This window comes from Petaurus breviceps, unplaced genomic scaffold (genome assembly GCF_028583685.1).
Source record: "Petaurus breviceps papuanus isolate PSGF00001 unplaced genomic scaffold, PetGlider_PUasm1.0 190, whole genome shotgun sequence".
In the NCBI taxonomy this organism is placed as follows: Eukaryota; Metazoa; Chordata; class Mammalia; order Diprotodontia; family Petauridae; genus Petaurus; species Petaurus breviceps.
In genome coordinates, this window is record NW_027185810.1 from 6762062 (window position 1) to 6789241 (window position 27180).

The 27180-nt window shown below is 40.4% G+C and overlaps 1 protein-coding gene and 1 pseudogene across 3 annotated transcripts in view; one reads left to right on the forward strand and one right to left on the reverse strand.

Annotated features, from left to right (window-relative positions):
• Positions 1 to 14030: 14030 nt before the first annotated feature.
• On the reverse strand, positions 14031 to 14820 carry LOC138164531 (nascent polypeptide-associated complex subunit alpha pseudogene; annotated as a pseudogene).
• A 6157-nt stretch (positions 14821 to 20977) lies between these two features.
• The window catches only part of RNF144B (ring finger protein 144B), a 259881-nt gene continuing 253678 nt past the window's right edge, over positions 20978 to 27180 (forward strand). For 2 of the 3 annotated variants that reach the window (XM_069092485.1, XM_069092484.1), the window contains exons 1-2: positions 20978 to 21113; positions 25855 to 25931. The gene's annotated coding sequence lies outside the window, so the exon portion shown is untranslated. The remainder of the gene's footprint in view (positions 21114 to 25854; positions 25932 to 27180) is intronic. The other variant, XM_069092486.1, reaches the window with a different exon arrangement.

Below are 27180 nucleotides of genomic sequence, written 5' to 3' on the forward strand. Positions count from 1 at the left end.
TTCTATACATCCTTTAATCAAGTCAACTTGAGAAATAAAGAAAAACATCCTTACCCTTTGTTAACTGAAAAATAAGGTGATTTGCAGTGGAAAGGGGTTTTCTTAGGCCTCTGTGCAATTCAGGAATGACTCAGATGATGCATAAAGCACAGTTTCAGAAAAAGAAAATGCTTCTACTAATATTAGGTAATATTAGCACAAATTTCTATCATTGAAATAGAATGTTATGTGACAAAAGGTGTTTCCAACTCCAAACTATCCCCTAAAATTTTCATTATAAATGGTTGAAATAGCCCATGGCAGCTATTTCCAAAATAAACTATTATTAGACACCCCTCCCAATATTTTTCATTAAAAATTTTATTATGCACTTAGTAACTACCATAAAGACAATCAAACTAATATATAAAATATAAAATCTTACAAAGCTCTTCACATTTAACAAAGTTAGATAAAAAAAAAATTTAACATACAACCAAGAAATGGTTTGCTTTGTCTGGCCTTCCAAATCTCTCTGAAGTTTTCCTTCTCTTGGCTTTCTTTTTACTATATGTAGTTATCATCAATATGTATGACAGGAGTTAGTTCTTCCAGTACTGTAGACCCTCACTGGTCACTGGGGTAAGATCTTGCATTTGGAGTACTGATACTTTATTTAAAGTTTATAAATGGTCTAACAACTAATTCTTAGTGACTGGGACCTTCTGTCTTTTTTGCTGTTATTCTGCCCCCACCACTGAGAAAGTAAAAGGGAGCCTCAGAAGTCTGAGGACCATTTCGGATTTTTCTTTGTTTCTTGAGTTGCCATGGCCAAGGAATTCATCTCCAAGTGGCCAGCCTATTGTTGGTGAGCGACTCAGGACTTAGCTAGTCAAAGCCTTAGAAAAGAGTTTATTGCTGGGAACATACTCACAATCAATTGTCAGGAACACAGTGGAAGCCTTTTCATTATGGTAGAATCTTCCAATGCTTATTAGCATAGACTTTAAGACCCCAGGATCATTCCTATGTCACAATAAAACAAGAATTAGGACTTTGTATATATGTATATATTAGTGCTTGTTTTTGCTGATCTCACATTATGTTACTTTATATGAGTTTTTTTCCCCATATTTTGTGATATTAATATTTCTTGTTTTATATGATGTAATAATGTTCTATTACATTCATATACTATAATGTACTCAGTCATTCTTTAATAGCTGGACATCTAGATTCTCCCAGGTTTCTTACTATTCCAAGTAACATTAAAATGAATATTCTTTTGTATGTGAATATTTTTGTACAGTTAGAACATTTTTTGTTCATTTTTTATGATAAGTGGAAAGAAAGTAGTAATGTATAGCCTGAGTAAGGAGACGGACAGGTTTGGGGGAGATAAATGGCTATGATCATTTCAGAGTAGGGTGCAGAGATACAATTATTGATTAAGAACAAAATTATTCCATAGCCACCTAAGGAAAGCCTTTGTAGGGAGGGTGAAATTTCACACACACACACACACACACACACACACACATTAGGTATTAAATAGCTCAGGGGCATTCTGTCCCAAGGATATGAAAAAGAATTGTAACATTGTCAGCTGAGAGTTGACTCTAATGGCTACAAGATCTATTTCCTGGACAAGACAAGGAGCCTTGATTACCAATGAGAGAGAAGCTAGCCAAAGATCAGTGCAGGTTGAAACAGGTATAGAAAGAGGGGATATTAAAAAAAAAAAACAACAATGTGGTAGCAGAACTCTTATGTGGAGGGATAAACCCCTAGGTCTTTACTTTTGTTGGGATCCTACCTCCCAGGATAGTACTGTGAGTCAGAAAGATTATATAGTAGGTTACTGTTTGGGGGTGGGGAGTAAGGGAGAGTGAGTCACCAAAGGAGTTTGTTGGCTCTCTTGGGATATGATATGAATTCTTTACTAGATAAACAAAATATTCTGTTTTGAAGACTTTTGTACCTGAATTATAACTGAGTGCTTGTATACAGATGTGCCTAAGGCATTGCACAAATGTGGCAGCTTCAGGGAAATGTGCTCCAGGAAACCATATGTTTGAAGGGACTACAAATACCAGGGACCCATGCACCCCCACAAATGGAGGTAGTGTTGGATCAGTGAAGAGTTCCTGACCTGTAGGGAGCTATAGAAATGTAAGCTAGAAACAATGGTAGGTTAACAGCCTTGACTTTAGAACGGCTATAATAATGCCAGTGTTCAGGGAGGACTAGCATCTCTGCTGTGAGGAATTTCCCAGTCCTTTTAGGGGTTACTTAGCCACTTTTTGGTGTCTACCTTTCACCCAACTCTCACTTGTGGCTCCAAGAAGCCATAGCATGTGCATTGGCCACACCTCAGTAAAACTGTCTTGGCAGACAGACTAAACTAGATTGAGGGTGTCAGCTGGATCATACCAGCCTCTAACCTGTGGATGGCCGGCACTGAACAGAACAGGCTAGAGACACAAGAGTTAGGAATCAAACAGAAGTTAAATTTCAAAATGAGGGAAACAGCTTGTAACAAGGTGGGGCTCACCTGCTTATGGCAAAGGTAGGGTTTTTAAATATGAAAACCACAAATGGCTTGACCACAGCACAGACATCCTTGGGTCTTGAGTAAACAAAACGTTATTAGGGTCATTGAGTCTTGGGATTGTTCAGCAGGGCACAGAACTGGGGTAGCACGGCCAGGAGTAGAAGTGAGGCACCTGGTTTGGTTCATTTGGTAGTTACAAGGTCAGGGATTGTTAGCATGTGGTAGCATGATCGATCACTTTGGCTGCAACCTCAAGTTCCAAGTTGGAATCCAAGTTGGAGGGGTAGGTCCAACAAATCTAAATAGTATAATCATTACTCATATCACATCGATTAATATGACAATTTTAGATCTCATTACAACAAGAGTAAATGACAGGCCTCAAAACTGTTGGTGAATTAGGAAATATCTACCCCTGAAGAAGGGTACCCACTAAGAGGGTTAGGGTTGCTCTGGAGACCCCAAAATACCAATATGCCAGGTCTTTTCAGCCAAAGAAAAGTAAAATTTATTAAAAGTTCGCTTGCAGAGGGGCAGCCAGGTAGCACAGCGAGTAAGAGCACCGGCTCCAGTGTCAGAATGACCTGGAGATCGAATCCCGGGCTCAGACACTTAGCACCCACCCAGAAACACCTGGCCGTGTAACCTTGAGCAAGTTACTTAACCCCAATTGCTTAGGGGCGGCCAAGTGGCTCAGCGAGTAAGAGCACTGGCTCCAGTGTCGGGATGACCTGGATCAAATCCAGGCTCAGATACTCAGCACCACACCCATAAATAATAACTGGCCGTGTAACCTTGAGCAAGTTACTTAACCCCAATTGCTTAAAAAAAAAAAATTTAAAAAAAAAGTTCACTTGCATTAGACACAGAGTAAGTCTGTGCTAGGTCATTCTATGACGCTCTCACTATTCTATGGCATTCTATGGGATGTCTAAACAAGTTGTGGTATATGATTGTGATGTAATACTATCATACCATAAAAATCATGATCAGGATGGGAATACTTAAATGAACTGATGTGAAGTGAAGTAAGCAGAGTCAGGAGATCATTATACACAATAACAGAAATATTGTAAGGATGATCAACTGTGAAAGACTTAGCTACTCCAGTCAAGACAATGACCCAAGACAGTTCCAAAGGACACATGATGAAAAAGGCTGTCTACCTTTAGAGAGAGAACTGAAGAACTCTAAATGCAGATTGAAGCATACTTTTTTAAACTTTTTTTATTGTTTTATTTTGTGTTTTCATTTATAAGGCTAATATGGAAATATATTTTTATGACCTCACATGTATAATCAAAATCAAATTGTTTACCTTCTCAAGGAGAAGGAGGGATAGAGGGGAGGGAGAAAATTTGGGACTGAAATTTTTTAAATGTCAAATTTTTTTACACGTAATTGGAAATAATTTTTAAAATATACCAGAGTGGTATGTTGTATCAGTTGGGAAACAGTGTCCTAACTAATTGTGCTGATTGTCCCCAGAACATTTCCAACCATCCAATTTGTACTCCCTATAGCAAAGTTATAGAAATAAATTTATTTGTTTGTTTTTTAATTTTATTTTTGGACTTGAGGGCCAGAACACAAATGCAAAATAAAGAAACAAAAACATATCATAAACTTAAATATTGGAACTTAAATACAAAGAAAAAAATAAAAGTATGTTGTGTGCATAGCAGAACATAAGAGAAGATTCAAAATACATAGCAATAAATTTTCATTTCAAGAAAGCCTGTATGATGAATAATACGCATGTTGATAATTGTCCATCTTTGTTTCCTTGTAAGTTTTCTTTTGTTCTCAGCTGTGCACTATTTTGCTTTGCTCCCCCCCAAAGTCTACAATAAAGTTCAGTTATGTTTCTCTGTAGCTATATATATACATACATACACACACATATATAGACATATAATTTCCCAAACATATTCTACTCCTGATCTTTGTTTTTATGTTTGTGCATATCTGTTTCCTACCCCTCCTGCCTCCTTTACTTTACTTCCACCGACCACCTCGCCCTCCTATTACTTGCCTACCCCCCACCCCCAGGATCCCTCCTCTATCCTCCCATTCCTATAAATCTAAATGCCCTTCTATACCCCTATTTTATCTATTCCCTCCCCCTCCCATCTAAAGTTCTCTCCTTTGTCCTCTTCCCCCTCCATATGCTGCTATCTTTTTATTTCTTCTCAATTTTAGAAGACTTTTATACTCTTCTAAATATATGTTTTCTTCCCTCTCAAACCCCTTCCTGATGAAAGTAGGTTACCAGAACTACCAGCCCTCTGTAATGAGAATGGGAATTTGAAGATCTTCCCTACCCCTTAATAGACCTAGGGGTGAGTTTGAAGACCTCCCCTGCTTTGAAAGTAAACTCTGCCCCCTGATAGGCTGAATGTAGTCACATGGAGCCTGTGGTGGGAGGAGTTTTGCTGAAGGGAAGCAGAACTCATAGGAAGCTGGTCAGAGCTAGTTAGCTGGTGGGAGAGAGAGGATGGTCAGGCAAGGAATCAGATAGGTTTGTGAGTAGATATTGATCTTGTATTGGTTTGTGGGAAGGCTGAAGGATGCTGTGGCTCTCAGTGTTATTATGGCTTCTGAATATGTTTGGTACTATGATACAATTAGCTTACTGGCTTTGGGATTGAGTTTTCTGGTGTCTAAATAAATGCTTCAGTTCTATCTTTATCTGGAGAGTTTGGTATATTTTACAGTAGAATGTCATGCAATACTTATAGTTATGGTCTTTATCATGATTGTGGGTGCTATAAATATTGCATTGGCACTACACCTTCCTCCCCCATCTAATTCCTCTCTATCAATTCTTCTTGCACCTCATTTGTTTAAAATAATTACTCTTTTTAGCAGTTCCTAAATGGTTTTACTTTATAAATTCATATTATACTCAGGTTTACCTCACTCTTTCTTATGAGCTACCCACTTATTAATAAGAATCTTAGACATACAATTTACATATATAAAAAGTAAACAGTCTGTCCTTATGGATCCCTTATAATCAGTCTTTGTTATACACCTTATATTTCTCTTGGTTCTTGTATGTCAAGTATTTTTTAAACAAAATCTTATTTTTTTTCCTTTAACAAATTTTTTATTAACTTCTAGTTTACATCATTCATTTCCACAAGATTTTGAGTTACAATTTCTCCCCTTTTTCCCCCTACCCACCACCCCAAAATAACGATCCCACTGGATATCCCCTCCTCCAATCTGCTCTCTCCCATATCTTCCCCCATACTCTCTCCAATTTTCCAGTATGGTATGGTGAATCTCTATGCCCTAGTGCCTGTATATATCTTATTTCCTAGTTACATGTAAAACAATAATAATAATAGTATATATATATGTGTATATATATATATTAAACATTTGATTTTAAAGCTTTGAATTCCAGATTCATTCCCTTCCTCCCTTGTCACCCACCCTTACTGGGAAGATAAGTAATTCGATATAGGTTGTACATGTGTAACTATGCAAAACATTTCCATAGTGGATATATTGTAAAAGACTGACTATATTTCCCTCCATCCTATCCCACCTCCCTCTTGTTCTATTCTCTACTTTGATCCTGTCCCTTTTCAAAAGTGGGTGCTTCCAACTTCCCTCCCCCCAGCCTGCTGTCCCTTCCATTATCCTCCCTCTCATCCCCTCCCCCCCCACTCTCCTGTAGGGTGAGATACCCTATTTAGTGTGTATGTCATTCCCTCCCTAAGCCAAATTCAATGACAATAAGGTTGACCCATTCCCTTTTGCCTTCCTGTTCTTCTTCTCCATTGTAACCATTTTCCCTTGCCTCTTCTATATGAGATAGTTTATCCCATGTCTCTCCCTACCTCCTCTCATTATATTCCTCTCTCACCTCTTACTTTTACCTTTTAAGTATTATTCCTTCCTATTAAATTGGTCCTGTGCCCTCTATCTATGTATACCTGTACCTATATATACACACACTCACTTATGTATTCATAAGCCCATATACCCTCCTATATAGACATACACACACATTTCTATTCCCTTCAACTATTCTCATACTAAGAAAAGTTTCATCAGTTACAATTATCATTTTTCCATGTAGGAAAGTAAATAGTTCAACTTTGATAAGTCCTTATGATTTCTTTTCCCTGTTTACCTTCTCATGCTTCTCTTGCTTCTTGTATCTGAATGTCAAATTTTCTATTCAACTCTGGTTTTTTCATCAAGAAAGTCTTCTATTCCATTGAATGACCATATTTTCCCCTGGAACATGATACTCAGTTTTGCTGGGTAGGTGATTTTTGGTTTTAATCCCAGCTCCTTTGACCTCTGGAATATCATATTCCAAGCCCTTTCTATCCTTCAGTGTAGAAGCTGCCAGATCCTGTGCTATCCTGATTGTATTTCCGCAATATTCAAATTGTTTCTTCCTGGATGATTCTAATATTTCCTCCTTGATCTGGGAACTCCGTAACCTGGCTATAATATTCCTAGGAATTTTCTTTTTGGGATCTTTTTCAGGAGGTGATCTGTGGATTCTTTCAACCTCGATTTTGCCCTCTGGTTCTAAAACATCAGGGCAATTTCCTTGAGAATTTCTTGAAGGATGATTTCTAGGTTCTTTTTTTGATCATGGTTTATAGGTAGTCCAATAATTTTTCAATGATCTCTCCTGGGTCTATTTTGCAGGTCGGTGGTTTTCCCAATGAGATATTTCATATTGCCTTCTATTTTTTCATTTGTTTGGATCTGTTTAATAGTATCTTGTGGGACAGCCAGGTAGCACAGCGAGTAAGAGCACAAGCTCCAGTGTCGGGATGACCTGAAGATAGAATGCCAGGCTCAGACACTTAGGACCCACCCAGAAACACCTGGCCCTGTAACATTGAGCAAGTTATTTAACCCCAATTGCTTAGGGGCGGCCAGGTGGCTCAGCGAGTAAGAGCACCGGCTCCAGTGTCGGGATGACCTGGATCAAATCCGGGCTCAGATACTCAGCACCACACCCAGAAATAACTGGCCATGTAACCTTGAGCAAGTTACTTAACCCTGATTGCTTAAAAAAAATAGTATCTTGATTTCTCATGAAGTCACTAGCTTCCATTTGCTCCAATCTAATTCTGAAGGAAAGATTCTCTTCAGTGAGCTTTTGGGATTCTTTTTCCATCTGGCAAATTTGTCTTTTTAAGGCATTCTTCTCCTCATTGCCTTTTTGAGCCTCTTTTGCCATTTGAGTTAGTCTATTTTTTAAGGTGTGATTTTCTTCAGTCAGGCTGTTGACTCTCATTTCATAATTTTCTTGTATCATTCTCATTTCTCTTCCCAATTTTTCCTCCACTTCTTTTATTTGGTTTTCAAAATCCTTCTTAAGGTCCTCTATGGCCTGTAACTAGATCATATTTTTCTTGGAAGCTTTTGGTGCAGGAGTTCTGACTTTGCTGTCTTCCTCCTGTTCCATGCTTTGATCCTTTTTGTCCCCAAAATAGGAGTGTAAAGTTGGGTTGCTCTACTTGCTTTGCTTCCCTCATTTGCTCATGTTGCCACTCAGTTACTTGACTTTTGAGCTTTTTGCCACAGTAGGATTCTGCTACCAGACAGGGGAGCTGTATCCAAAATCCTGGGGTTTACTCAGCTGCTGGAGCTGTTAGTTGGGTGCCCTCTCTGAAGCCTTAACACTCTCTGGCACCTGGTCAAGCACCCCAGGACCTCCACCCTAGACCACAATCCAGATCCAAGCAGGTTAAAGCAAGAGCGATTACCCCTCAGACTGATGCTTGGTCTCCCTACACTCTGCCATCCAGTTGCTGAAGCCACCACATGGTGGCAGCTGCACAGCTGCAGTGCCTCAGTGGCTCCTCCCTCCAGCACATAAAGGCCGGACAGCACTCCCAAACTACTGGATCCCAAAGTCCACACTGAACTGACCTCTCACTTTTTCCTTAGCATCTCTGTGTTCATAATTCTGGAAATCACCACAGGTGCTGATGATCTGAAGTCCCTCTAGGCTGCAGCTGGTCAGGCCACCCTGAGGCTAAAACCTTGGGCTCGTGTGGGGCTGGGCTCAGCTCCCAGAGTGCTGCGCTGGCCCCTTCCTGACAGCCTGCTGGACTGTCTTCAGTGGGAGGTTAGCTTCTCTCTGTCATTTTGTGGATTCTGTAACTCCAAAGTTTGTCTAGAGTAATTTTTTACATGAATTGGAGGAAGTCCTGTTTCTACTCTGCCATCTTGACTCCACCCCCCTTTTTAAACAAAATCTTGAAAAGTCTGAGAGTTTATCAAATATACATTCGTTTTTATTCAGGGTAATACTTATCTTTGCAAGGTATGAGATTTTCTGCCAGAGCCCCAGTTCTTTTGCTCTTCAATATGTTGTGTTCCAAGATCTGCAGTCCTTTAATGTCTCTGCTGCTAGGCCTTCTGTAATTCTCATTGTGGTACCGTCAGATTTAAATTATTTTAATCTGGATGCTTTTATTATTTTTTCCTTGACCTAGGCCTTTCAGAATTTGATTATTATATTTCTATGAGTTTTCCTCATAGGATCTCTTTTAAGTGATGATTGATGGATTTTTTCTATTTCTACTTTCCTCCCTTGTTCTAATGCTTTAGGACAATTTTTCTTTAATATTTCTTGTATTATTGTATAAAGATTCTTCTTTTGATCATAACTGTCAATTAGTTTGATTATTTTTATATTTTCCCTTCTTGATTCATTCTCCAAATCTTGTTTTTCTTATAAGATGTTTCACTTTTTGCTTCTATTTTTGCATTATTCACATTTTGCTTAATTATTTCTTGATCTCTTATAATTTCATTGGCTTCATTTTGCCAATTTCTAATTTTCAAGATGTCATTTTCTTCCTCAATATTGTGGATCTCCTTTTCTAATTGGTTGGCTTTCCTTTCATACCCTTCTTGTTTTTCTTGGATTATTCTCATTTTATTTTTTAGTTTTTCCTCCATCTCTGTCATTTGATTTTTAAAATATTTTTTAAGATCTTCTATGAATTCTTTTTGGGCAGGTGCCCATTTGACATTGCTCTTTGGGGGTTTCTTTACTTCAGTATCCTCCTCTGAAGATGAACCCTGGAGCTAAGATGGTAGAGTAAAAGCAGGAACTTCCTTGAGTTCCCACTCCAACCACCTACAATACCTGTAAAAAAAAAACGACTCTTTGCAAATTTTAGAGCTACAGAAACTGCAGAGTAATGGAGAGAAACAAATATCCTGCTAAAGGCTGTTTGGCAGGCCAACAGGATGGGTCTATCAGACTGGCTGGGAGTGGAGTGCAGTCCCGTGTGAGCTACGCCAGCCCAGACCATTGGTGGCCCAGATCCACAGCACAGATCCACCAAAGTAGACTTCAGGAGAGTGAATCATTAGCAGCTGTGGCGGTTTCCAGACTTCTCAACCCATGAATACCGAAGAAAAAGCCAAAGGTCAGTGGGGAACTCTGTTGAAATTGGGTGAAAGGAGAGTGTGATCTGTTCCCTGCCCCTGGATGGTAGAGGTGGAGGTAGCTGAAGCTACTGCTTCTTGACTGCCTTCTGAGCTCTGGGCCTACAGATTGTGGTGGGGACCAAGTGACTGTTCAGAGGGTAATTGCTCTTGCTTTGTCCTGCTGTAATGGTGATGGGAATTTGAAGATTTTCCCTGCCCCTTGTATTTGCAATGAAACAGGTACTTAGCACCTTGTTCCAAGTTCATGTTTGTGTCAAGTATTAAGACCCAGAACTTGTGAATCCTACAGTGGGATGGACTTGCTGATGTAACAGGAAGGGGCTCAACAGAATAGCCCAAGCTAGAGAGCCAGAACTTCTGGGAGCAAGCAGCATGGAGGCTGAAGAGTTAAGAATTGAGAAGAGAACTGAGAACTGAGAAGAACTGAGAAATGAGAAGAGAGAAGATTTTGAGAACAGAACTTGTGGTGGCAGAACTTCTTCTGAGAGCTGCTGAGAACTTCTGAGGGCCAGCCAGGATTGCTGGAAATGAGAACTGAGAAATGAGAAGAAAGGAGAACTGTGAGGAAGCAAGACTACGGTATCAGTACTTTGTCAGTCTATTTTGATGTTACTTTTTCTCAGACCTTGTCGTTATGTCTATGTTGATTTCTCAGGCAGAAAGTGAATTGATGAGGATGCCAGCAAAGTGGATGAATGTTATTTTGGCTTTGTTAAGCTTTGTCTTCCCAGGAACAGAAATTGTGAAGGACTTGAGGTGAACTAGACACTGTGAGCTTCAATATGGAACAGGAACAGCACAAGGACCTGAGAGGTGTCTGCCCTTTAATCCAGGTGGCAGTTGTATAGATGCAGGCAGGACCTGGGACCATGGAAGAGGAACCATGTACATGAGAACTGGCCTCAAGTCAAGATGAAAAGACCTCTCCTTGGGTATTTAATGCAAACTGAGAAAATCATGACTTACTGTGGCCTAGGGGTAGAGAACTCTGACCTTTATATTTAGATGATTGTGTTAAGGACTCCTCCAATTAACAAGAAAAAGGACTTTTTGATTGAAAATATTAAGACAGTGTGACTTAGGGGTGGAGAACTCTGACATTTGTACTTTGTGTCAATTAAGGAGGCTTGCCTCCTGTAGCAGCAAGCACCCCAAGCGTCCTCAGGGTTTGCAGCTACCACAGGTTCTTGGATCTGCTTTGTTAAAGGAAAGCAACTCAAAATGGGTTACCAAGCTTACTTTAATCAGTCAGACATATATCGTTTACCTTGTTCAGGAGAAAAGGTCAGCACCCTGAACCTCAAAGTATACAGGCATAATTATCAAGACAGAAACATCAAGTAGACAGATTTCCAAACTGTCCAACCATTACATCCATACCCAGTCAACATCTGGGTTTCCACATTCTGGGTTTTTCAAAGCCGGGGGACTCTCAACAACAGCTTCCCAGAATTCAGATCAAATCACAGAATACTTCTCAAAGTGAGTCCCAAAAACAAAGCTACACATCAGGGCTTATATAGCCTTCTCCTGGCTCAGAGAATGTAACAACCTTATTGACCCACTGGCCAATCAAGAAGTATTTACTGAAAAACAAGCCTCCCACCCCAGGCTCCAGGTGCACGTTAGCCTAGGGGCAGGGAAGATCTTTAAATCTGCATTTCCATTACACCTCCTTAAGGATGATTGAATTAAGCACTTACTAAACGATTGTGTTACTAAATGAATGTTACTTTTTGTTTAAAAATATGTGACCACTTTTGTGAAAACTATGTGGCCATTTTAGTGATAAATCGTTAAGTTATAACATTGTGAATGCTATACTTTGATTTCTGTTTTGTCTTAGTTTGTTACTGAATAAATACAAACTTCACTTATACTGTGTAATCAGAACCTTGAAAGCTATTCACAGCAGCAGTCCTCTGGAAAGCTGCTTGTGCTTGGCTTTACACCTGCTTGGATCTGGGTTGAAGTCTTGGGTGGTGGTCATGGGGTGAGGAGCGCTAGTGTGGCAGAGCTTGTGGCAGTTATGGAGAGGGTGCCCACATCATAGCTCTGACAACAGCTTCAAAACCCCCAGAAATACAGCACTCTCCATTCTGGAAACAGAGTTCTACCATGGCAAAGAGCTCAAAAGTTGACAGGCAAGATGAGCAAACAAAGGAAGCACAATAGACTATAGAATCTTTTTTGGGGGAACAAAGAGGATCAAAACATAGAACTAGAAGAAGACAACAAAGTCAACACTCCCGCATCAAAAGCCTCCAAGAAAAATATGAATTGGTCACAGCCCATGGAGGAGCTCAAGAAGGATTTTGAAAATCAAGCAAGAGTAGAAGAAAAATTGGGAAGAGAAATGAGAATGATGCAAGAAAATCATGAAAAACAAATCAACAGCTTGAATGAAGAAAATAACACCTTAAAAACAGACTAACTCAAATGGCAAAAAGAGGTCAAAAAAGCCAATGAGAAGAATGCCTGAAGATGAACCCTAGTCATCTCTATTCCTATAATAGCTTTCAGTGGTTGAATTCTTTCTCCTTTGCCTATGCATTTTTTTGTGGTGATAGTTTAATTGTTGTAATCACCTCTAGTAATGGGGTATGATAAATGGTGTCTCTTGCCTTAGATCTTCAGTTCTCCCCCTCTAGCCTGGAACCAAGGTTAACCTCCAACCTCCTGTAAGTGTCCACAGCCAGTGGCTTTCTGCCCCACTGCTTCCACACTCACTGGGCATGAGCTGGTTCCTTCTCACCCCGGCTGCTCTTCACAGCATGACTGGGTCTGGCATTCCTTGCTAGCAGAGGTTCCCTCCATCTTCCCAGGCTCAAACTCCCAACTCCCCTCACTATTATAGGGGTAAAAGTTCCTGTGGCTGAGGCTGAGGCAGCCTCTCAAATAAATTAAGCCCTAAATGCTTGTTGTTTAAGAGGATTCCTGCTTGTTGTTAAAATGGAACCTAGCCTGGAGGTGTTTATTTTTCATAGGGACCAAACCTTCTCCTGGGATTTTTCTTCAGATCTTCTCAAATTATCTCAAGAAGACTCTGTTTGTGCCCCTATTCTTATTTATCTCCACTCACATTTTGGTCACCCTATGGGTGCTATTTTTAACTCTTTTTTTGGGGAAAACCTTGAGAGATTGGAATTTTCTGACCTATCACACTGGGCTGGGAGAGCTCTGCCATCCCAGTCATCTTCCCAGAATCTTCTCCAGAAATAAAAATTTAAAAGTAAACACAAATGGTTATTGTTGTTGTTCATCCTTTGTTCTCAGAGAGGATCAATGACACCATAAGGGTGATGTCTTGACTTGCCCATGGATTAGATACAAGTGGGGCAGAGCTGTGCAAAGTCTTCAAGCCTCATTTTCTCCTTTGGAGTCATCAAAGTCCAGAGGCAAGACAAAGGTCAAAAGAAATTGCAATGGCCCCAGATACACAGAAAATATGCTATGAAAAGTCCAAGGCCTAAAAGGCAATGACTATAAGATCTCATGAAGGAGGTAATTTATCTTTCTGGCAAAATACCTTTCGGCATTAATCTTTATCCTATGTGATTCTTGTCAGTCAATTTGGAAAATCCTCCCAAGCGGACATACTCAATGCAATGGGGATCTTTCTGTACTTCTTTTAAAATTTCATGAAAACCAAGGCTGTCCATCCTCCAGTCCCTCAACCTCTCAATTCTCCACCAGCCCATCACCCTACACTAGCTGTACCCTCCTCCTTTACCCACCTTGACCCTTCCTTGGTAGCTCATCTCTACACTCTCCTCTTCTCTTGAGTCCTCAGCCTCTTTATCACTTCACTGATTTTGCCCTAGGCCAAGCCTCAGCCTTCGATAACTCTTACCACCCTCTGCCTTTGCTCTTAAACAGGTCCTGTTGAACAAAGGTAGAGAAAAATCATAAAATTCTGCTGATTGAATCCACTATGCATTTATGTTACATAACCTCAAATGGGCCCTCACTGTTGCTAGGCAGTCCTTCCACATCTCCCTAACTCACTCACTTCCACTCACTATAGCAGCTCTTCCAAACCTTTTTTTTTTCATCCAACAAGAAGCCACAACTTTATTGATAGAAACAGTACAAATTTCAAATCAGGTTGCATTTAATCTCTGAAACACTGAAAAAATGTCTTTGTCTCCAGATTGTTACATCGTTAGTTCCATAATTGCATTTACAATATCATTACTGTTGTTCTTTAGTGCTCTGACAGCCTTTGCTCTGGATACATTTGCTTGGGGCATGACTGATTCTATGTCTTTAACTTCCACACCTGTTTCATCAACCTCTTCACTTTCTTCTTGTACAGTTGGAGTTTGTGTGTTTTCCTGTATGTTTGAAACAGCTTCACCCTGAACTTTGAATTTTTCAGTAGCAGCTATCTGTGCCTGCTGGGAGAGGTCCTCAATCTTGGCTTCCCCAAAGACTATGTAGGTATCTGAAGCTGGGCTCTTGTAGACATCTGGCTTTGTGATTACTAAGAGGATATTCTTGGATTTCCGGATGGTGATTCTAGTAACCCCTGGCACTTGCCTAAGTCCCAGTTTGGACATAGCCTTTCATGCTTTCTTTTCATTTCGACTCTGTTTTGCTTTGCTGACTGGTTCCTCATCGATCTTAGCGGCTGCTGCCAGCTGGGCTTGTTGCGTGGTTGCCTGTGTAGAATCCTGTTCCTCAAGCTCTGGTACTGATTCATCACTGTCAGATTCTGTTCCAGACCCTGTCTCAGCCTGGGGCTGTGGCAACTCTTGCTCTGTGGCAGGGACGGTTTCTGTTGCTTCGCCGGGCATTTTGTGAGAGGAACACAGATCCAAGATGGCTGCAGCCTTCCAAACCTTTTCATCACTCTTCAAACCTACCATGGTTCCTCCAACTCCAACCCTCTCAACTGAGAATCTTGCCTCAAATTTAGCTGAAAAAATTGAAACAGTGCTCCAAGAGCTCCTTCTCCTCTCACCTTACATTATCCTGATGTCTTCTAATACTATCATCTCCTTCATCCCTGATTCACATGAAAAGATGGTTCTTTTCCTTGCCAAGGCCAACCTTTCTAAATACATAAGTGATTCCATTCCATCTCATTTTATCCAGCAAACTGTCCCCTTTGTTATCCCCACTCCCCCAATTATATTCAATTTCTCCTTGCCTACTGTTTCCTTGCTGACTACAAACAAGCCCATATATCCACCATTCTAAAAACAAAAACATTCATCCATTCATCTCTGCCAGCAAATCTATCCTCATTTGTTGCTAGACTCCTGGAGGAGCACCTTCACTTTTCTTCTCACTCTCTTCTATAATTTAGCTTCCAACATCTGACATCAGGACATCCCGATTCAACTAACACTGCTATCTCCAAGGTTGCTTATGGTCTTTAATTGCCTTTCATTGCTTTAAATCTAAGTGTCCTTTTCTCATTCCTCAGCCTTTTTGACCTCTTTGCAGTCTCTGACATTATCAGTCACACTCTTTTGCTTGACATTCTGTTCTTTCTATTTTTTCGTGACTTTCTACTCTCCCCTGGATACAATGTACAATGGATAGAGAGCTGGGCATAGCATCAGGCAGAACTGAGTTGATTTTAGTTTTAAAGACAAATGATCTAATTCTTTTTTTTTTCTTTTTGGATGGGGGGAGGGCAGGGCAACTGGGGTTAAGTTACTTGCCCAAGGTCACTCTGCTAGTAAGTGTTAAGGGTCTGAGGTCGGATTTGAACTCAGGTCCTCCTGACTCCAGGGCTGGTGCTCTATTCACTGCTCCACCTAGCCGCCCCGATCTAATTCATTAAATGGCCATTTCTTGTCTTACCTTTAACTTCTCTGACTTTCCCACTACTAATCTTTTCTCTTATGAAAATGTATCTCCCTGGAAGATGTTGCATGTGTAAAGTTTGGTCCATACCAGCAGGTCTGGCCCAAAACAAAACTGTGAAGTAGAAAGAACTTATTTCTAATGTTTTCCCACCTCTTTTCTTTTTTAAAATATTAGATTATTTATTTAATTTAAATTTAACATTTTACTTTTTGTCCCTAACATGTAAAAACAATTTTTAACATTCTTTTAAAAAATTTTTTGAGTTCCAAATTCTCTCTTTCCCTCTCCTCCACCCCCTTGCTGGGAAGATTAGAAATTTTCTATAGATTATATATGTACCATCATGCAAAACATTTCCATGTTAGGCATGTTGTGAAAAAAAACAGACCAAAAAAAAAAGAAAGTAAAGAAAAAGTATGCTTCGATCTGCATTCAGACTCCATCGGTTCTTTCTCTGAAGATGAATAGCTTTTTTTTCAACATAAATCCTTCAGAATTGTCTTGGATCACTGTATTGTGTCATTTACAGTGGATCATCATACAATATTGTTCTTACTGTATGCAATATTCTCTTCGTTCTGCTCATTCACTTTGCACCAGTTCATGTAAGGCTTTCCAGGTTTTTCTGAGAGCATGCTGCTTGTCATTTCTTATAACACAATAGTATCACATCATAATCATATATAACAACTTGTTCAGCCATTCCCCAATTGATGGACATCCCCTCAATTTCCAGTTCTTTGCCACCACTAAAAGAGCTACTATAAATATTTTTGTGTATATATGTATGTCCTTTTCCTTTTGTTATCTCTTTGGGATATAGACCTAATTGTGGTATTGCTTGGTCAAAGGGTTTTTAGAGTGATTTTACAATCCTTTGAGTATAGCTCCAAATTGCCCTACAGAATGGTTGAATGAGTATACCACCTCACCAACAGAGAGCATTAGTGTCCCAGTTTTCCCACATCCCCTCTAACATTTGTCATTTTTCTTTTCTGTCATATTAGCCAATCTGGTAAATATAGGGAGGTAGCTCAGATGCTTTAATTTGAATTTCTCTCTCTCTCTCTCTCTCTCTCTCTCTCTCTCTCTCTCTCTCTCTGTCTCCCTCTCTCTTTTTGGTGGGGGAAGGCAAGGCAATTGGGGTTAAGTGATTTGCCCAAGGTCACAAGGCTAGTAAGTGTTAAGTGTCTGAGGCTGGATTTGAACTCAGGTCCACCTGACTCCAGGGATGGTGCTCTACTCATTGTGCCACCTAGCCACCCCTAATTTGCATTTCTTTAGTCAATAGTCCCACTTTTTTTCTCAACATCTCCTCCCAGTTTGTACTTTCACTAGGTCCTGAAATACCTGCCCAGAGATTCCTTATGGTATTTTCTCAGTATGAGCTAAGTGTGATCAGAAGAACTTGCAATTTGATTGGAGGATTTATCCAGCTTATCAGGGTTCTCCTGATTACCTCAGGCTTCTATTTTTTGGAGTATTATCCTGTGCTATGGATATATCTTTCTACTCTTCCCTAATCAAAAAAGTATCTGGACTAGTTCAACAAAGTCCTGCTCTGAGCTAGCTCTTAGGTAAGAAAGCCATCTCTGAAGTTAATTCATGAAAATGTTAATGACTGAGTAGTGATTATTATTATAAAATTGATGTCATAAATCTCCCTATTTCTACACCTTAAATAATACACCTCTATAATCTCCTCCTTTTTCTGTATTCTCAGAGGAAGAGATAGTATTTCTTGCCAAGTCTGCTTCTTGTCATGTTCAGTTGTTCAGTCCTGTCTGACTTCTCATGACCCCATTTGGGGTTTTCTTGGCAAAGATACTGGAGTGGTTTGCCATTTCTTTCTCCAGCTAATTTTACAGATGAAGAACCTGAGGCAGACATAGTGAAGTGACTTGCCCAGTGTCATACAGCTAGTAAGTGTCTGAGGCCAGATTTGAACTCAGGAAGAAGTCTTCTTGACTGAAGACCTGGCACCCTATCCACTGAACCACCTAGCTTTTCAAGTACCAGCTCTCTAATCTTCAGTCTGTCTCTCTTTATCCACTGACTTCTTCCTCACAGTCTACAAGCTTACCCCAGTTCCCTCAGTCTTAAAAAAAAACAAAAAACAAGCAAACAAAACCCTTAAATTTACTATCCTCTCAAATTACTTCTTCTATCTTGATTTCCTTCTTATCTGGCTTTGCAAGATCTTTCTCTAAATCCAATTCTCTGTGGGCAGGGATAGTCCTGAATTCTGTACTAGACTCACTTTTCTTCTTTTTAGACTCCTTTCTTCAACTTCCATGGGTTCAATTATCATTTCTATGCAGTTGACTCCCAGACCAGGCTGCATATTCAACCCTCCTCTCTATTTTGATTTCTGCTTCTTCCCATTTACATACCTAATTCAGGGCCCCAAGATCTGTGGCCTAAAAATATTTAGTCTCTTGGTAGGCTCCTTTCCTCTAGTCCCACCTCTTTCCAGTTCATCTTCCACAGGGATATCAAATTGGCATTCCTTAATAACACAGGTAAAACCAAGTCACTCCTCTGCTTAAAAGACTTCAGTGCTCCTCATTGCTTCTAGGAGAAAATGTCAACTCAACTGGTTACCATTTAAAGCTCCTCACAATTAGATTTCCCATCTGTCTTTCTAGATAGATTTCTACATGATTTCATCTCCCACATTCTTTTTCTAGTCAAAGTGGTTTACTTACTTTTCCCCCTTCACAATTCCTGCCTTCAGGTCAGCCTTTTGCCTGGAATGCTGCCCCCACTCACCTTTACCTCTTGGAATCCTTGGTTTCCTTCTATGCAAAATTCGTTAGTTAGTACTATTTCCTGCATGAGGCCTGCTTTGATCTCTTCAGTTAAGTGTTCTTTTCTCCTTCACCTCAATTTTTCCTGTTTGTGTACATGTTATACCTTCCCCATTAGACTGTAAGTTCCCTGAGAGCAAGGCCTCTTTTCTCTTTGTGGTCCCAGTGCCTAGTACAAAGCCTAATAATTTAATAAACATAGGCATTTAATAATTATTGTTCAGCTGTGTCCAACACTTTGTGATCGCATCTGGGGGGTTTCTTGGCAATGATACTGGAGTGGTTTGCCATTTCCTTCTCCTGCTCACTTTACAGATTTTAGCAAACAGGGTTAAGTGACTTGCCTAGGGGTCACATAACTAGTAAGTGTCAGATTTGAACTCAGGAAGATGAGTTTTCCTGATTCTAAACCCCATGCTCTATCCCCTGCTAATTCCTTAGTTCTGAAGCACAGGCTGTCTTCAAGTCACAGCTATAATCTCACTTTCTATAAGAAATCTTTTTCCGATCTCCCTTTAATACTGGTGCTTTCCTCTCTGGTCATCTCCAATTTATTCTAAATATATCTTGTTTGTATATAGTTGTTTTCATTTTGTGTCCCCTATTGGACAGCTCCTTGAGGGCAGGGTTTTTTGACTTCTCTTTATCCCCAGCACTTAGCATGTGTTTTTGGCACATAATAAGGCTTAATAAATGCTTGTTGCCTTAAGGATTGTTATAACAAAAGCACTTTGAAAATTTTAAAAAACTATGTAAATGACTTGCTTCTGATATATATGGTAGTACTGATATTATTATGTACATTTTATAGGTGAGGACACCGGACTAGGGAAATTAAGTGAATCCAAGGACAAAAGGCCAGTTAGTGGTAAAGCCAAGACTTTAGCCTAAGTCTTTTGACTTTTACTTTAATACTATTTCTTAAGAGATGGCCTAATGAATAAGTACATTGGGCCCAAATTCTGCCTGGGATACTTTACTGTTTCAGTAACTCTGGGCAGCTTATTTGACCTATTTGTGCCTTAGTTTTTTCATTTTTTTAAACAGGGGTTTGGATTTGATGGTCTCTTCTGGTTCTAAATCTGTGATCCTATGTATGGAATTTGCCTTTTTACCAGGGGACAAGCCTGAACTCAAGAAATGAATGTTTAAGGAATTCCACTCCCTATGGTAGTAGGCTTGATGGGAAGGTATTTTTGGATAGGGGAATTAACACATATGCACTAGGCTCTCAACAAGGAGGGCTGGCCCTGCATATTAGTGATTCTTTCCCTATGCCTTTCCTAATTTTCTCATCTTTCTCACTATTTTGGTCTGTTCCCTTCATTTCCAGTTCATCAGCAGAACTACTTAATTCTCTCCCCACTATTTCCCCATCTCTTTCTTTCCAAATTGCAAAGCACTAAAAAGATCAGTAGACAATTCTAAGTGTCAGTAACCAAGACCAGCTTACAAGTAGTATTTTTACACTAAAATGATTATTTTTGCGCACTGACAGGTGGCAGTGAGGCACCTTACAGGAAAGAGACCTTATGTGGCTAATGGATACTCTCTGAAGCTAACCCAAGGTCAGATAACTTTAAGATAAGGACAGGAACAATATGTTACTCATCTTTGTAGTCTCAATGACTTGTATTGTGGTTCAAAATATTTTTTTGAATGAATGAATATGCGGGGTCAGTTTAAACTCATTTTTGATTAAACTTTGTGTAAACGTCATTTCTGAAAATATTTTTAGAAAAATGCACTGTTTACTTTCTCCCCCTACCCCACCACTATTCCCATCATAAGTACTAAATACCAAATCAAATTATCCTTGTTAAACCCCCAATCAATCAATATTTATTAAGAGCTTTATATGTGTCAGAAGGATAGGAAGAGGGTATTATGATAGTTGGATTTTAATGCGATTCTTCTCCCCCCCCCACCCCCCATTACAGTCTAGACTAACTGACTAATTAGGATAACCATCCAATATCCAACTTGCTCAGGCCCAGAAGAGTTATAACAAAGGTATGCATACCCTGCATACCTTCCTAAATCGTGTATGAGGCTATCTGTATGTATGCTGGAGGCTGGGGGTGGGGGGGTGGGGGGGTGGGGAGGGGTGGGGACAGAAGGAAAGAGAGGGGCTACCGCCTTTAGGGAGAAACAGCAGAGGGAGAGCTGCTACCGCGTTTGCCATTCCCACTGGGAGGAGAGAGGAGATTGGGAGGGAACTGGTGGGAGAGCAGGCACAGCAGAGGCAGGCATGAAAAGGGAGCGAGACAGTGAAGAGCAGAGGAAGAAGACAGGGGCAGGAGACTGAAGAAGTAGCCCGGGACTTGGGGTGGGGGTGGGGGCGGTGTTTGAGGCGGGAGTGGGGGGGGGCACAGCAAGAAGGGTTTTTCCTTTTAATCCCGGGAGCGGTGGCTGCTTGAACTTGATCGTGCGGATCTGGGCTGGGGCAGGCGCCCTTTGCCCGGGATCCCACTTCGCCTCCAGGAAAGAAGGTAAGGAGTGAGTTACCTACCCTGTCTTATTGCCCACGCTTTCCTGGGAACCCACGGTCACGGAGCGGCCTTACCCACCCCCCCCCCCCCCCCCCCTCCCCCTCCCTTTTCCTGGCTCTCTCCAGCCCCGCTGCGGGGGAAGCGTCGAGCCAGCCGCCCGCACGCCCGCGCTCCGCGGCTGAGCCCGGCACCGCATCCCAGAGCTCACTCGCGGGGCAGCCGGGAGTGTGAGTGCGTGCAGGCTCCCTCGCGGTCACCGCCTGCGCTCGGACGAGCAGAAGCTCCCCTTCTGCCGGGATCCGCGCCTCTGCTTTGCCAACCGCTGGAGCTCCATCCACCGTGCCTTCTCTCCGGCCCCCTACGCGCCCCCGCCTCTCCTGCGCCCCGGGGGCGCCGCGCGCTCCCCTCCGCCTGGGGAGGAGGTCCCGGGCCATTGAGCCCCAAGGGACTGAAGCAGAAGAACGAGCACATAAGCAAACCCCTCCAGTGTGGCAATAACTAATTGGATCTGCAATAAATTTCCAATTGTAATGTCTAACCCCCCTCACCTCTCCCCCCCCCCCCCCCGGTCAAAACTTGTGTGTGCAATCAATCTGTAGAATTTGAGCTAAGGCATCGCACGCCTATCTCTGAGTCTGAGGCTGCAGAATTGGGGGTGCTTCACTTTTCCTCTGTGGCGTCGCGGAATTCACCCCCATTCCCTCCTCGCCTTCTGTCCCCAGGGGACTGCCTCACTTTCTTCCTCTGTAAAATAAATGGGGGCGATCCAAGTAGAGAGCGTACGCTTTGCGTACGCTGTAAAGCGCCACGCAAGAACAGGGTTTTTTTGTTTTTGTTTTTTAATCATGAAATACCGTAATAGCGTATTGCGTATACCTGTTGAGTATGAACGATCTTACAGGTGCTGGAGAGCAGAAGAGAATCCAGAGGGAGGAGTAGGAGAATACCGCGAGGAGTAAACATAGGCCTACGTGTGGGGATAGATGCCCAGATTACCGGAGCGAAAACCCAGTGAAGAGGGGTGTGGAGGGGCAAGGTCACATTTCAGGTTAGGGAAGACTGTCAAGGTTAGAAGAAAGTGGGGAAGTCCCCCATGCTGCTGTGCCTAACTAGGATTTTTTGCATGTTTGTTTTTAAAAGTAAATAAAAACATGGGGCTAAGTAAGACCTTTTAAAAGTCACTTGGATGGAGGAGAGGAGCATTAATTTGCGTTGCATGAACTGAGGCTGGGGTTCACACCGCTCTATTAGGGACTTGCCCGTGACCTGCAGCAAGTACACGCACTTTAAAATGTTCAGGTCAATTTTAGCTTGTAAGGTACTTTGCTAGATACTGGAGTTACAAAGACACAAATGAAAAGTACCCTGTTCTTACATTCTGTTGAATTGGGGGCGGGAGAAGAAGAGGAATCCATCGTGTATCCAACTACTGTAAAGGTAATAATCCGAGGAGGGAGAGAACGCAAACAATCTGGGGGGGAGGGGGGAATCAGGGTATTGGAGCTAACAACCTAATAAGAACTAATTCTGCCCGAAGCGGGGAAGAATGATCATATTCATTAATTAGGATTCTGTTTATACTGCTATTATTGTGTAATGACCATCACTGGATACAAGAAGGCACTGTATCAGTTAAGTCCAGCTGTTGTCCTTCTCAGTCAGCCTCTCAGGACAGCAAGTTGCCAATCACGCCTTAGACCCACCTTCTGCGTGAGTGATGCCGAGTTCTGTCCTCTAGTGGGGAGGGGGGGGGGTGTTTGTGTCTCCACCAATCATATCCTTCGCTCCCCCTTAGCCACGCCTTTTCCTTTATGCCCCTTAAATGTGCTTGGTAAAATCACCTCTATCAATGTCATTATTATAGAAAAAGCACTTAAAGTGGTAAAATTAAACAGCATTTGGTATAAAAGCAATAGCCACACGTGTCACAAAGTACAGTTTTTTTTTATCCCATCTTCTCCCCAAATGCCTAGGAGAAAAAATAAAGGCTGTTTCAGTTGGTGTTCATGTCCCCCCTTTCTGTGCCAAGGTCTGGGTCACAGGACCTAGGAAGAGTATCTGATCACAAATGTCCTGGCTCTCAGCACAAGGAGAGAGAAGTATCAGTCACTCACACACTGAAGACTTCATATCCCCAGGGCCTCGCACAGCAATTGAATTTCTACTAGTACTGTATGTTTGCATTTCTTCATCTTAAAGTTTGTAGGTATATTTTTACACACTAATATTTGTGAATGTGGTCTTTGAGAATCAACATAGCACTACAGATAGATGCTAAACAGGCTAGTACTAATAATCAAAATATTCATTTTCTAATTCTTTTCTGTGGTTAGGTCTTGTTGACATAGAATGTAGGGTTGGGATGATGCTGAAATAAAATGGAGAGGTACCTTATAAACTCTAAAATGCTGTACAAGTACATTATTGTTATGAAATCACAGAAATTTAGAGTTTCAGGGATCCTTAGAACTCATCTAATCTGCTTCCCTCTCCTGTATTTGAAGATGTAGAAATTGAGACATGTATAGGTTTAAGTAGAATCATAGATTTTAGACTTACTGAGATCTTTGAGGCAATGAAGTACAACCCTCTCATTTTGCGGATGAGTAAACTGAGGTACAGAAATGTCAGGTGAATTGCCCAGGATCAGGCATCTAATAAGTGTCTGAGAAAGAAATTTTATTCAGATCTTCCAAAATAGAGTCAGCGAGGTGGTATAGTGGAGAGAATTCTCGACCTGGAGTCAGGAAGACCTGAGTTCAAATTCCAACTCATGTACTTACTAGCTACTGTCACCCTGGACAAGACAGTTAATCTCTCTTAGCCACAATTGCAACTGTAAAATGGGGGTTAATAATGAAGTAATGGTGTCTACTTCCCAGGTAGATTAAATGAGATAATATTTGGTAATAATTGTAAAACAGTTTGTGGCATATCAGTCCTTAAATAAACGATTGTTTCCTTCCTTCCTGATTCTAAGTCTGGTGCATTAACCATTATTCTATGCTCTCTCTCAAATTGTTCAAGGTCTTATAGGTAATAAAACAAAACTGGAGCTGCTACCAGCCTTGTTCATGTTTCACCACACACCAGTGCCTCTAATTTATACATGCATAACATTAAAATCTGTAAACATGTATATATTTTATTATCTGGGTTTTAAGAGTCAATTGAAAACGTTTGTGAAAAGTTTTGAATTTCCTGGAAAAAAAGTTATCCATAAATAATTTTTGTACTAATTTGATTGTGGTTCTGGTTGAGTTTTTCTTTGTAAAACTAACATTCCACCAAAGAAATATGCTATAGACATACATGTTTAAGATGACCAAATCCAGAAAATATGTTCAGACAAAAAAAAAGTGACCTTAACTTACTCCACTATGTGGAAATTATACTCCATTTATACTCTACATAATTTATAAAATGGTTTGCTGACCCTTGGAAAAGTTTGGCTCAGTGAATTGAATCAAGAACTGGGTTATAGTATTATTTTATAGGTTTTGTTAGCTCAGAAAAGAGTATTACCCTTATTTTCCTAAGGTTTGTGTGTGGCCATTGGTATGTGTGTGCAAATTGAGTCTGGGACTTACATAATTATGTGTATACTTGTAACACATGTTTTTAATAGGAATAAAACCCCATAATATTGTTATGTGTGACTTGAAGCAATAAGCATTAGGTTTTGATTATGTTTTTCAGTGGAAATTTTAATGAAACAAAACTAAAAAATTTAAGGGAAATAGGGTCACAGAGATGTATTTTGAGCTAGAAGAATTTTTAACAAGAGATGTGAAAACTAAAAACCTTAGTTCATATGTATAATTCAAGACCAGTCTTCTCAAAGAAAGGAAAATAATAGATGCCAGTCTTGTAGCCACATATAGGCAATGATTAGACATTCCCACAGCTCTGCAAACCTTTAATTTGGGCTTCAATGCAATGTTTCATTGACACCATATTCTCTCTGCCAGGCTTCCAAAGGAAATGTCGGCCTTCTTGATTTAGATCATTCTTAACCTAGGATCTGTGAACTTGTTTAAAAAAAAATTTTTTTTTGATAAATGTATTTCAATAAAGTTGGTTTCTTTGTAGTCCCATGAATTTTATTTTAGGCATTTAAAAACATGATTCTGGGTTGGCTAGGTGGTTCAGTGAATAGAGCACCAGCCCTGGAGTCAGGAGGACCTGAGTTCAAATCAGATCTCAGACATTTAACCCTTGCTAGCTGTGTGATCTTGGGCAAGTCACTTAACCCCAATTGCCCTACATTCCCCTTGCCACCCCCCCCGCCAAAAGCAAAAACAAATAAAAAGATGATTCTGAGAAAGAATCTTAGGCTTCTCCAGACTGACAAAGGAATCCAGAACACAAAAAAAGACCCTGATTTAGATACTCTTACTTCTTAATGAGAATATCGTTGGATAGTTAGCCAGATTTAGCTGAATTGTCAAGAAATACCTCTAGCCACAAGTAATATTTCCTTGCTATGTTCCAGTATATAAACTGTCTTATGTCTTTTCTTTTGTCCCAAGTGATATCCTGATTCTCTAAGACTAAATAAACATAAAAAAATCATGACAGTTTCATGATTGTACCCAAACTATGGATATAGCTATTAACAACAGTTTTACTATTTGCAGGTTTTCTTTTTAAATGGCAGAGAAATATAATGATTAATAATAACAATAAATGTCTAAGAGGAGCCTTTTTAAAATGCTTTATAATTTCTTTTCCATTTTAGCCCTCCTCCAATGCCTCATTTTCTTGTGGAAGTAACTCTGGATTCTCTAAGGTTGCACCAGCAGAGCATTAATTCTGGTAGGTCTTATCAAGCTGCAAAGACTTTGAAGAATGAGCCCAGCAAAAGACTCTTGTACATCTGTCATCTGAGAACCAGACTAGCGACATTTGGAGATGCTTACCATTAGGTTGACCACAGTTGGATACATTTGCCGTTTACCATAACTCCTGAAGACCATTGACTGTGTCAGGAACATGGCATTCTGTGTCATAGGAGGAAAGAGTCATAGATATAGAGCTAGGAGGGACCCTAGACATGATCTAGTTTAATCCCTCTTTATAGATGAGGAAACTGAGGACTAGAGAAGTTTGGTGACTTATCCAAGGTTACAAAGTCATATTAGAGGCAGGATTCACTATGATTTCACTTGAGGATACCAGTACATTCACTTGCAAAAAATCATTAATCCTTGAAGTATTTCTTACCTCTGTATTGAGTTTTCATAAAAATATTTATTGGTAAACTTTGGCTAGAAATAACAATAGAAGAGTTAGTATTGATTAAGCATAGCTGTTAAAAATGTACGTATTTGCTAGAAGACTGGAATGAATATGGGTTCAAATTCTGGCTCTGACACATTAGCCACGTAACCTTTGGGCAGTTCTCTTGATATTTCTGGGTATTCATTTTTACATCTAATAATGAGGGAATTGGACTACTTATGTTCCTTTTTTTTGATACACTTGTCGTCATATCAGTGTACTTCTGCCAGTGGTACAGATTGTACCTATCTGTGCCTTCTCATTCTGTGTGGTGTTTGTCTGGGTCCTCCCGTATCCCTTTCCGTAGGAGTTCTGATATAATGGGGGCTATGCCCTTGACATTTGCATGGTTACCAATTGTCTACTGGTTATGCTTCACTCTTGTTATGTGGTTAACTCCCCCCATTTTATAGTCGTGTTATCTCATCATCAATGCTGCTTCTCTCGAACATTTCTTCTTTGGTAATATGTTGCAGTCTATTCACATTTACCACGTACCTCTTCATTGCTCTTTGGGCAATCCACAATTGTAATTCTTCAAAGACTGCAGTATTCTATAACTCCTAACCATATAGCATCATCTGACTAATACTGATTTTTAAAAATTAGGCTTTGTTTGAATGAGAAACTTGAGATGTCATTAGAAGTACTGTGTAATTTCCCAAATGCAATCCAGCCTACTCTTCCTTAGTTTTGGGGCTAGTTCATCGTTCATCCTCAGTTTCTATGCAAAATCTACGTACCCATACACCAACTTTATGAACTTTACATGTAACTGCATATC